Source organism: Pseudonaja textilis, chromosome 12, assembly GCF_049901715.1.
Source record: "Pseudonaja textilis isolate UNSWEBS1 chromosome 12, rPseTex1.2, whole genome shotgun sequence".
Classification (NCBI taxonomy): Eukaryota; Metazoa; Chordata; class Lepidosauria; order Squamata; family Elapidae; genus Pseudonaja; species Pseudonaja textilis.
The window spans coordinates 10,052,782-10,062,276 of record NC_142001.1 but is presented as its reverse complement, the minus strand read 5'-3'; the positions used below and the strand labels follow the sequence as shown (position 1 = coordinate 10,062,276).

The 9,495-nt window shown below is 39.0% G+C and overlaps 1 long non-coding RNA gene across 1 annotated transcript; it reads right to left on the bottom strand.

The window, feature by feature from the left end:
* Positions 1-971: 971 nt before the first annotated feature.
* LOC113437946 (uncharacterized) lies at positions 972-8,818 on the bottom strand. The gene is made up of 7 exons (XR_015745059.1): positions 8,745-8,818; positions 6,198-6,303; positions 5,352-5,531; positions 4,085-4,148; positions 3,318-3,369; positions 2,946-3,084; positions 972-1,134 (listed from the first exon to the last, which is right to left on the bottom strand). It is a non-coding gene; the product is annotated as an uncharacterized LOC113437946 (long non-coding RNA).
* Between the last annotated feature and the right edge of the window lie 677 nt (positions 8,819-9,495).

The following is a 9,495-nucleotide window of genomic DNA, read 5'->3' as shown; positions in this document are numbered from 1 at the left end:
CTGAAAAACAGCTTCTATCCCAGGGCAGTAGCTCTGTTGAATTCTACTGTATAGTGCATGGTTGGTGTGGTGTCGGGGGTTTTCGGTTCAATGTGTGGAGGGTGAAGGATGTGCGTGTTTATTTTCATGGTCAAGGTCATGGTCATGATGTGCACTGAAGATGGTGTTTGAGGTGCAATGACAATAAAGTAAACTAAAAACAGGATGAAAGCCATTAACCCACAATAGGAATTGCATCATCCCCAGAGCAGTCTTCAAACTTCAACCAAACCATAGAGCTCAGACAAACACCTAGGATTTGCATTTCTTCTTGCCTATAGAGCCAGCTATGACCCCTACATGACCCCATACAAATCTGGCAATAGCCAATAGAATACATGTTCCTGTATAGGAATAGGAAGCTCAAATACAGGGCCCAAAGAAAACCCAATTCTTAACTCCATTTTTGTCAGCTGCCCAGAACCACAAACGCATGTGGTTCTGCTTTATCAATAAACCATCTTCACAATTAGCCTCCATGTTTCCAGTGTCTTTCTCCCAGCTTGGAACTGAACCAGGTGGATATTTCTCCCAACAATTCTCCACAAAGCACAACTGATGTTCTACTGTGGTAATGCAAAACAAAGCCCCTTTAAGATTAAGAATCTGGCGTCATCTTTAGGATACAAGTTGAAATGTGGGACTGCGAAATAAATACTGAGATATTGTGGGGTTATCATGTACCCCAACGTCAACTCTAAAAGGATGCAAAGGACCAGCTGTCAGCAAGGAATATAGATCCTTCCATTCCCTGCTATCCTGACAGAGCTGAAGAAGCTTCTTGGATGAGAAGCAAAATGTCTTCAAAGAAAAAACAAGAAAGTCCAGTTGCCTCCTGAAAAAAAAAAAGCACCTTTGGATCCACCTAAAAACTATTTTGAGGACTACAAATCTGAGGGATAAAGAATAAACAGACGAAAGTATTCAACTTATAGTTTATTATACCATAAGGCACTACTTAGTTTTCTGAAATTCCTTTTAGTTATATGTATACTGTGGACGAACATATCTAGTGGGCGGATTAGTACGGAGATAGTTCATTGGCTGGGAACTATTTTCCCCATAATCAGGAAGAGGAAATGATGTCTTAGGTTTCTGTAAAGGAAAATTAAGATTAAAAGTCATTTAAGGCAGTGTTTCTCTCAATGATGCAATCTTCAAGACAGGACACTTGACTTATTTCTCCCAATTGAAAAGTCCACAAAAGAAAGGAGAACTGAGAAAGAGAGCATGCCAACCATAGCTAGTTGAGTATGTTAAAGCAAAGTGGACCTATGTTATCCAGGCTACAAAACATCTGAACAATCACTAAGTGCCTTCAAAACTAATGATTTTATGCCATTTAGTAATTGTCTAGATTTTGCAGCTCAGAACTGATAAGCCTAAAATCTATGTAGAATGGATGTTTCCTGGACACTGGCGTTAGAATAGTCTCTGAAAATTTGACCTTTAGAGCCTAAATAAAATAGCTTTTTGAACTAGTCAGGTCTCACTCATTACAATCAAGTAATATCTTGATCATGGGAACACTGCTTCCAGGTGCAAATGCTATTTTAACAATACTACTTTATCCTCAGTTCCTGCTCCGTTTTGAATTTATAGCAACAAGAAACACAGTCAACACCATAATTAAATTTTTAGATCACTAGAATGTGCCATAACTGATAAATACACAAACAAAAGCCCAATAAGCTCGGTATGACCCTACTTCTTTTAGAGTGATGGTGGGTCTTAAGAAAGGAAAGGTTGAAATCATCTGATTCATTAAATGGTGGGATTTTAGTTGGGACATGCAACATTGACTTCTAGAAGGCATGATATAACAGAACATGGGTATCTCTCTCTCTTCTGAGAGCTTAAAGAAAAATGGATTGTCGGTTCTATTTTGGTAGCCAGGAAGGACAAGCAGAACCTCAAGCAGCTTGGATGGATGGATGGATGGATAGATACACGAAGTCCATTTGTGTCCTTTTCAATGTAAATATTGGATACAATTCTCTTAAATCAAATAACCCATACTTTTGGGCTGTTCATGGGAACTGTCCCATTTAACTATAAGCAATGCTTTGGCTTATTCTAGTAGTTGATAGCAACCTTGTCCAACCCAGGTGAAATTTGACACAAGTCAATCATGCTAGAGTTGGCTCCATGACTTATATGATTTTTGGCAACCTCATCCAGGTCACCTAGTTTGAACTGGGAAGTCAGATAAACATTGTACATAAACAAACAAATCTCACGTTCTTGCCTGAATCCTTATAAGATTCTGGTTATTATTTTTTATTATTACTAATGATTGTAACTTCAATTTTTAATCCAGGTCACCTAGTTTGAACTGGGAAATCATATAAACATTCTAAATAAACAAATAAACCCCATGTTCTTGCCTGGATTCTTATAAGATTCTGGTTATTATCTTTTATTATTACTAATGATTGTAGCCTCCTTCCATAGGGTGCTCATGGATGCCATGCAAAAGCCATTAAATTTTGCTCCTTTTATGTTGTAGTTTTAGAAACACTACCTCTTTAGTTCAGTCTGTCTGATTGTCTTACTTTTTCTTACTTGATGATTTAAGTTAGGAGTATCGATTAAATACCGGTGTCTACTGAGGACTGTCTGAAAAATTGGAGGTGTCTAGACAAGATCTTGTGGTAGCAACAGGATCCAGAAAACCATGGGAAAAATTCTATTTGCACAACGATGCAAATTATTTCCTTCCCACAAAAGCTCTACATCAACGTGTCTCTCAAAGCTACTGATGGATTCTAGGAAACTATGACAAGTTTGAAGCAGAAATCAATGGAAACTGAAGTCAATTTCTTCATACAAGCAAAGGTGGCATCCACTGACATCCAGAACACTGTAAAATGCCATTTTTGTGCATAACTAAAATTTGGACATACCGGAAGCTGCCTCATAGGCAGATCTTCAAATGAGATTTCTTGATCATAATCTGCACTTGGGATGTCATTCACCCAGTGGATACTCCGTGCATCTTGGGCAGGTGGGATTATCCTTGGAAGAGGTCTCTGGGGTGAGTAGCTGTCATGAGAAAATTGGAGATAACCATAAAAACATTCTGTAGCCCTGGAAATGTCACTAAATGGACGGTTGTAAGTCAAGGACTACCTTTATTGGATTTCCATCCAGGGAAACCAATGCTTAAAATTAGTTGGGACTACACGAGCTTCCCTTTTCGAATGTGAAAGGAAGTTAACAATCTGGATTTAGCCCCTGTGATAGAAAACACAACTCCTTATCCCAGGAGGTCATACCTGAATCTGTCAGGAAAGGGCTTTCCTTTTGGTTTTGGATCACAAAGGCGCCCTGCGTGAGAAAAATCAGAAATGGAAAATAAGAAGATTGCTTTGATTTTGATTATTGTTTTAAACAGGAAAAGAGCATCCCAAGATAATAATTTTTCTGAAAACGAAATAGGCCAAGATTATGTTGATGGAGGAAAAATAAAACTGGGGGTGGAAAAGTCAACCATGCATCTTTATGAGATCAAAATTGGGCATTTCACTTTCTAAAAGCTTGCAAAGTATTGTTCACATTGTACGGGTAGTATCGTCATATTTTCTTTTCCATATGAGACAGACCTTTCTTGCTCTGTTCCTCTCTTTCTAAGAAGGTCATTGTCTTATATTTGCTATTTGGTTTTTCTTTCCTAGGCCCGGATGTGCAAAAGGGTGAGTTATTACTTTGGAGATTTATTCTTTCATCATTTTTTTACATCCCATTTATTTACTTATACACATTGAATGTAAACTTATACCACCTTTTTCACATAATCCTGGAAGTATTGATGAATTAATCACACCTTGTAGATCAGAGATCTGGTATCAATTTCCATTGGAAAATAAGTGGGATGTTTAAAAACAATGAGGCAAGATATGTCTAAAAAATAACTATCAGCCATTTCTTGTAGAAGCAAAACAGCTCTTTAAAAGCCTCATAAAATTAAAACAAAATTACCCATAATAAATAAAACCAAGCCATAATAACAGCAATGAAATAAATTTAAAACCTGTTTGCTTACCAGCTGTCCTTGGGGATTATTTGAGATGACAGGAGCTGGGAGCCTTGATTGCCTTCCTTGACTTCTGAAAATATTACCAAACAATCAGATTAAAAAAAGAAAATAAATATTAAACATAAATGTAGCCTACCCTTGACGAGGAGAAAAAACTATAAACTAAGCTAAGCTAATTTGTTTTGTTCAGTCGTGTTCAATTCTTGGAGAAATCCCTGCAGTTTTCTTGGCAAGGTTTTTCATAAGAGCTTGCCCTTCCCTCCATCCTAGGGATGAGAGAAAGTGACTCGTTCAAGGGTAACCAGTTGGCTTTGTGCCTGGTGAAACCAGAACTCATGGTCTCCTGGTTTCTAGCCTGATGCCTTTGCCACTAAAACTGTGGTTAAGATCATAAACCATTAAAAACGGACGACCTCAGCTTATGATAAGGTGATAAACAAACCATAATTAGACAAACTATGACTTAGTATGTTATATGAACACCATCTCTCTGTTGCTCCTAAGCTCTCTCTTCATTAGGATGTTTGACACTCTTGTTGTGGCCCGCCGGCGGTTAGTGGAGCTGGCAGCAAAGCCGGACAGTGAGGAGGTTGGGGAGGAACATGGGCCAGTCCTGGAGGCTGAGGAAGGCTTGGACGAGGGCTCTGCATCAGAGGCAGAGATGGGGCCAGGGCAGGCTGGCAATTGTCAGCTGCCTTTGGAGTCGGACAGCAGTGAGGCAGGGGAGTAGCTGGAGCCGGTTTCCAGCTGCGCATGCACAGAGCTGCCAAAAGAAAAAAACAACTACGAACTCAGGGTCGATGTGGGAGTAAGGCCACAGGTGGATGTTGAACGGCCCCATCCATAGGGATTAAAAGAGGAACAAACGGGGAGGGGGCTTTTGCAGGAAACAATTCCTTCGTTGCATCATTGTGAAGATCTGCCTGTGCATCTCAGAAACTCTGTGCTGTGTCCTTCCTTGTCAGCACTGCATTTGAAAATATTTATTTGGCAGCTCTCTCCAAGCTAGATAAGGTCTGTGCTCCTAATTATACCCTTGAAAGACTGTTTGCCAGGCCTTAGGCTGAAGGTGAATGCAAGAAATTCACCTTCATTTAATAAAAAGGGTTTTGCCGGGACAAAGAGTCTGCTTAGGGCTTTTTGGGGACGCCCAGGTCAGAACAGCTCTTAGTTCAATGTTACCTGTAAGTTCACTGATCAGGGGAGGGATTTGGTGGAAATAAATCCTACCTTAATCAAATAAGAATCGTCTCTCTGCCCCCAATCAACTCACCTGCTCTTTTTCGGCTGGCTTCTACAGTAGGCAATCCACTGCATTAAGGTGAAGACAACTGTAGACAATGTTACTGCAGGAACCACGATCATCAATATCAAGTCCAAGGTGCTCCACAGATAATTACATTGGGGCCCCATGTACCAGTAATCTTCCCATTTGTTTCGGTAGGAGGGACAGCTAGGGGTAGAAATTGAGAAGCTTTGAACCACTTTCCCTGCAAACCATAGCCTGTACTATGAAGTTGGGTGCTAATCCACCCAACAAATCTAGGGCCGGGTGCTAGAATCATTTGGAGTAACATTGGTAAGTAGCGTTATCAGCCTCAAGCATTCAGACAAAGATTGCCTATCAACAAAGCTTCAGGGGCGGGCAACAAAAATGATTCAAGAGCTTGAGGACATGCCTGCAAGGACAGGCACACTAACGTTGAGAAGTCAGGAAGGGGAAAAAAAGACTTAGAGGAGAGATGATAGCCATGTTCAAGAACATAAAGACAAGGTACAGAGAAGATAGTCGAAAAAGTTTTTCCACATCTTGGAAACTACACCAGAAATAACAATACAAGTTATGGATGAAGAAAGAGAGTTAAAGATAGAGATAGATAGATAGATAGATAGATAGATAGATAGATAGATAGATAGATAGATAGATAGATAGATAGATAGATAGGGAGAGAGAGAGAGAGAGAGAGAGAGAGAGACCTAGATTTAATTTACCAAGAAGGAAAAAGTTCAGAATGAAAGTTATCCATTCTGGTGGTTATAAATTCTCCATCTCTGGAGATTTTAAAGAAGAGACTGAACTTTGCAAATCCCTACTTCTCAAAACAAGGAAGTTACTTACTTGCAATAAGGAACTTTATCTTTACAACTGCAGGCAATCCCCTTAGGGCAAAAATCGACTGTATCACCTGCACAGTTATCAAAGTCTGCAACATGGGTGCAATCAGCTGGAAAACAAGGCAGAGTTCAGTTCAATCACTAGTGGTTAGTCACCACCAGACTTCCAAGAGCAAATTTCAAGTGCAGATCCCTCACGAGGTTCATGCATTGTGTGTTAACCATAATATAGTTTAGTTGTTTTTTGATGTGGTACAGTCTTGTCTGCTCAGCTATTGTCCTTCATAAGCCAGAGTGATGGCTTAGCAGAAAGATAAAAACAGAGCATAGCAAGCCATGCTTAACGATTAGGAGCTTTGTTTCTATTGTAAGAAATGTTGGACTAGATCAGGGGTCAGCAACCTTAAAATACTCAAACAGCCGCAAAGGTCCTAACCAGAAGCTCCCCGTTCAATTCTAGAGCTGACCGGAACTCTGGTTCCCCCACCATAGAGTCTCCTCCTAGCACAGCATCCTTTTTCTTCTACTTGTCCTAACCAAAAGCTTTATCAATTGTGGAGCGAACCGGAAGTCCAGTTCCCCCACCATGGAGTCTCCTCCTAGCGTGGCACCATTTTTCCTCTGCTGACTGGAAGTGCAGTTCCCACATCATAGAGTCTCCTCCTAGTCCAGCGGCGTCCTTTTTCTTCTACCTGTCCTAACCAAAAGCCCTATCAATTGTGGAGCCGACTGGTGACAGGGAGCTGCAGCAGAGGGATGAAAGAGCCACATGCAGCTCCAGAGCCGCAGGCTGCCGACCCCTGGACTAGATACACTTTTTTACATGTCAGAACACCCAAATAAGACTTACTTAACAAGATTCAGTTAAAACAAACTAAGGTTTACTGCAATATGTGAACCTGGTCCCTTTCTATTATATGAGAAAAACAAAACAAAAATGTTCTTATTTCCTTTTTTCTAGTTTATTTCCCCTTTTCTCAGATTACCAGCAAGTTACTTTTTTCCTGTCTGGAAAAGAAAGGGTTAGATTTTTGCTTGGCGTGAATAATAGCTGACCATAAGACTTTATAAGGGCATTCATTTAATTTTAAATTCCTCTATAAAAGTAATAATAATTCACTTCTATAACTATCCCAGAGGTGTTTTTTTCAAGAGGCAATTGGACTTTCTGGTTTTTCTTTGAAGATGTTTTCCTTCTCATCCAAGAAGCTTCTTCAGAGACAACCATGATCTGGGTGACTGAGAATTTCCATAGATGCTTCTATAACTATGTTTCTGTCCTAGATTTAGCGGTGGGATTCAGCCAGTTTGCACCACGTTGGGAGAACCGGTTGTTAATTTACTGAGCAGTTTAATGAACTGGTTGTTGGAAGAAATCATTAGGGCAGAGAACCGGTTGTTAAATTATTGGAATCCCACCACTGCCTAGATTGCCAGCAGATAAGAACAATCTCTTTCTGCAAATATCTAAACTCAGCATTCTAAAAATTCTAATTATCTTCAGCTATATTCCCATGATTATAGGGCTATAACATGTTTTTGAGCCCTCTCAGCCCAAAGACAGAAGCTGGTTCCCACAGAGGAAAAATTCGACTTAAAATGCATTTATTTTTCTTGAGTCAGTCAAGATATTTCTATTCCGTTTCTCAGCAATAGTTGGAGTCAAGTAGATGATCCCGGAGAATTTATAATCCTGATTGTAATATGGTTCCCCGTATCTGTGTGAGAACTAAATATGATAGAAGATAATCTGAATCTTGAGTGACACAATCTTTCATCTTTGTCTTCTTTCGCACTATATGCTGGCTATTAAATTAAACCCCTTTTAGGTTCCCACAATCACCATTATTGGACTAGGTTTGCACAATAGGCTAAGCTTCAAAGGAACTAACCAGGTTTAGCATGTTAAGTCTTTAACTGCATTAGGTAAATTATATTGTGCAGGCATATCCCCCGAGGTCTGTGTTCTTTAGTTTCTAACAGATGCATATAAAATTTGCAGATTTTAGAAAAGAGAATACATTTTTTTAGAATGTGCAGAAATGAATAAATTAACATTTGAAATTAAAGAAAAGGAAGACACTGAATATTTTGAGGCATGGGATCTGTTTTATCGATGGTTAAGCGAGAGAAACAGGAGTTAGAACTTCAAAAACTACAAGACAAAGATTAATTTGAATATTAGGGTTGATCACTGTAGCTTATTAATTTTAATTAATTTTGATTAGTACTAATAATTAATATGCATCAATATTATGAGGGAAAAGCACTATTATAAGATTGTTATTAGAGAATACTATTATTATTACTATGATGAATATCACTCAAAAGAATTGTAACCAGTTTATATGGATTTTGAACATGTTGCGCTTTCTATTTATATTAATAAAAAATAAATATATATAAAAAAAGATTGCGGATTTTAATACTTGTCCTTACTACATCCAACTTTTTAAAAAAGCCAAGTTCCAAAGGATTCCCATTGATTCTAACATGTGGGGTATCTAGTTCACCAGAAGTCGTTGAAAGAAGACCCCAACAGTTTGCTTACGATTTGCAGCTTGTGCGGTTAGGCAAGTGATGGTTAACAGCAGAAGTAGGACCAGGTGAAGACCGAAGGCAAACATCATAGCATTCCTTCGAAAAGAAAGTTTTGATCCTTTTCCAGCTTTCTGAAGTTTTCATTCCAATCTGAATAATTTTGATTTATGTTAGACCAAAGGTCATGGATTTTGAACTTGCTTTACCGCATCATTTCTGGTTTTTAATTAACTTTGCTAAAGATAAGGTCTTCTTGGATTGGTTCTCAGACCAATATTCATGTAAATAAATGGTTAGAAATGGGATCGTAGCATTTCCTAAATAAATTACATATAGGTGATGATGTCCTTGAAAAGCAGATTACTAGAGGAGCCTGTTAAGTGGCAATAGCCTTATTAATGATATATACATATTAATGATATATTAAAGATAGAAATTGCTGGATTCCCTCGGCTTCGTTTTTTTCTCCTTTTCGGTGACCCATCCTCAACCAGCAGGAAACATTCCTCTACCAGGTAGTCTTTGAGTTATGACCACAATTGAGCCCAAAATTTCTGCCGATAAGTGAGACATTGGCGAGTTATGCCGCATTTACAACCTTTCTTGCCATAGTGGTGAAGGGAATGATTGCAGTTGTTAAGTTAGTAATCTGGTTGTTAAGTGAATCTGGCTCCCCGTGGCCTTTGCTGGTCAGAAGGTCACAAATATATCAAATGACCCTGAGACACTGCAACCATCGTAAATATGAGTCATTAGCCGCT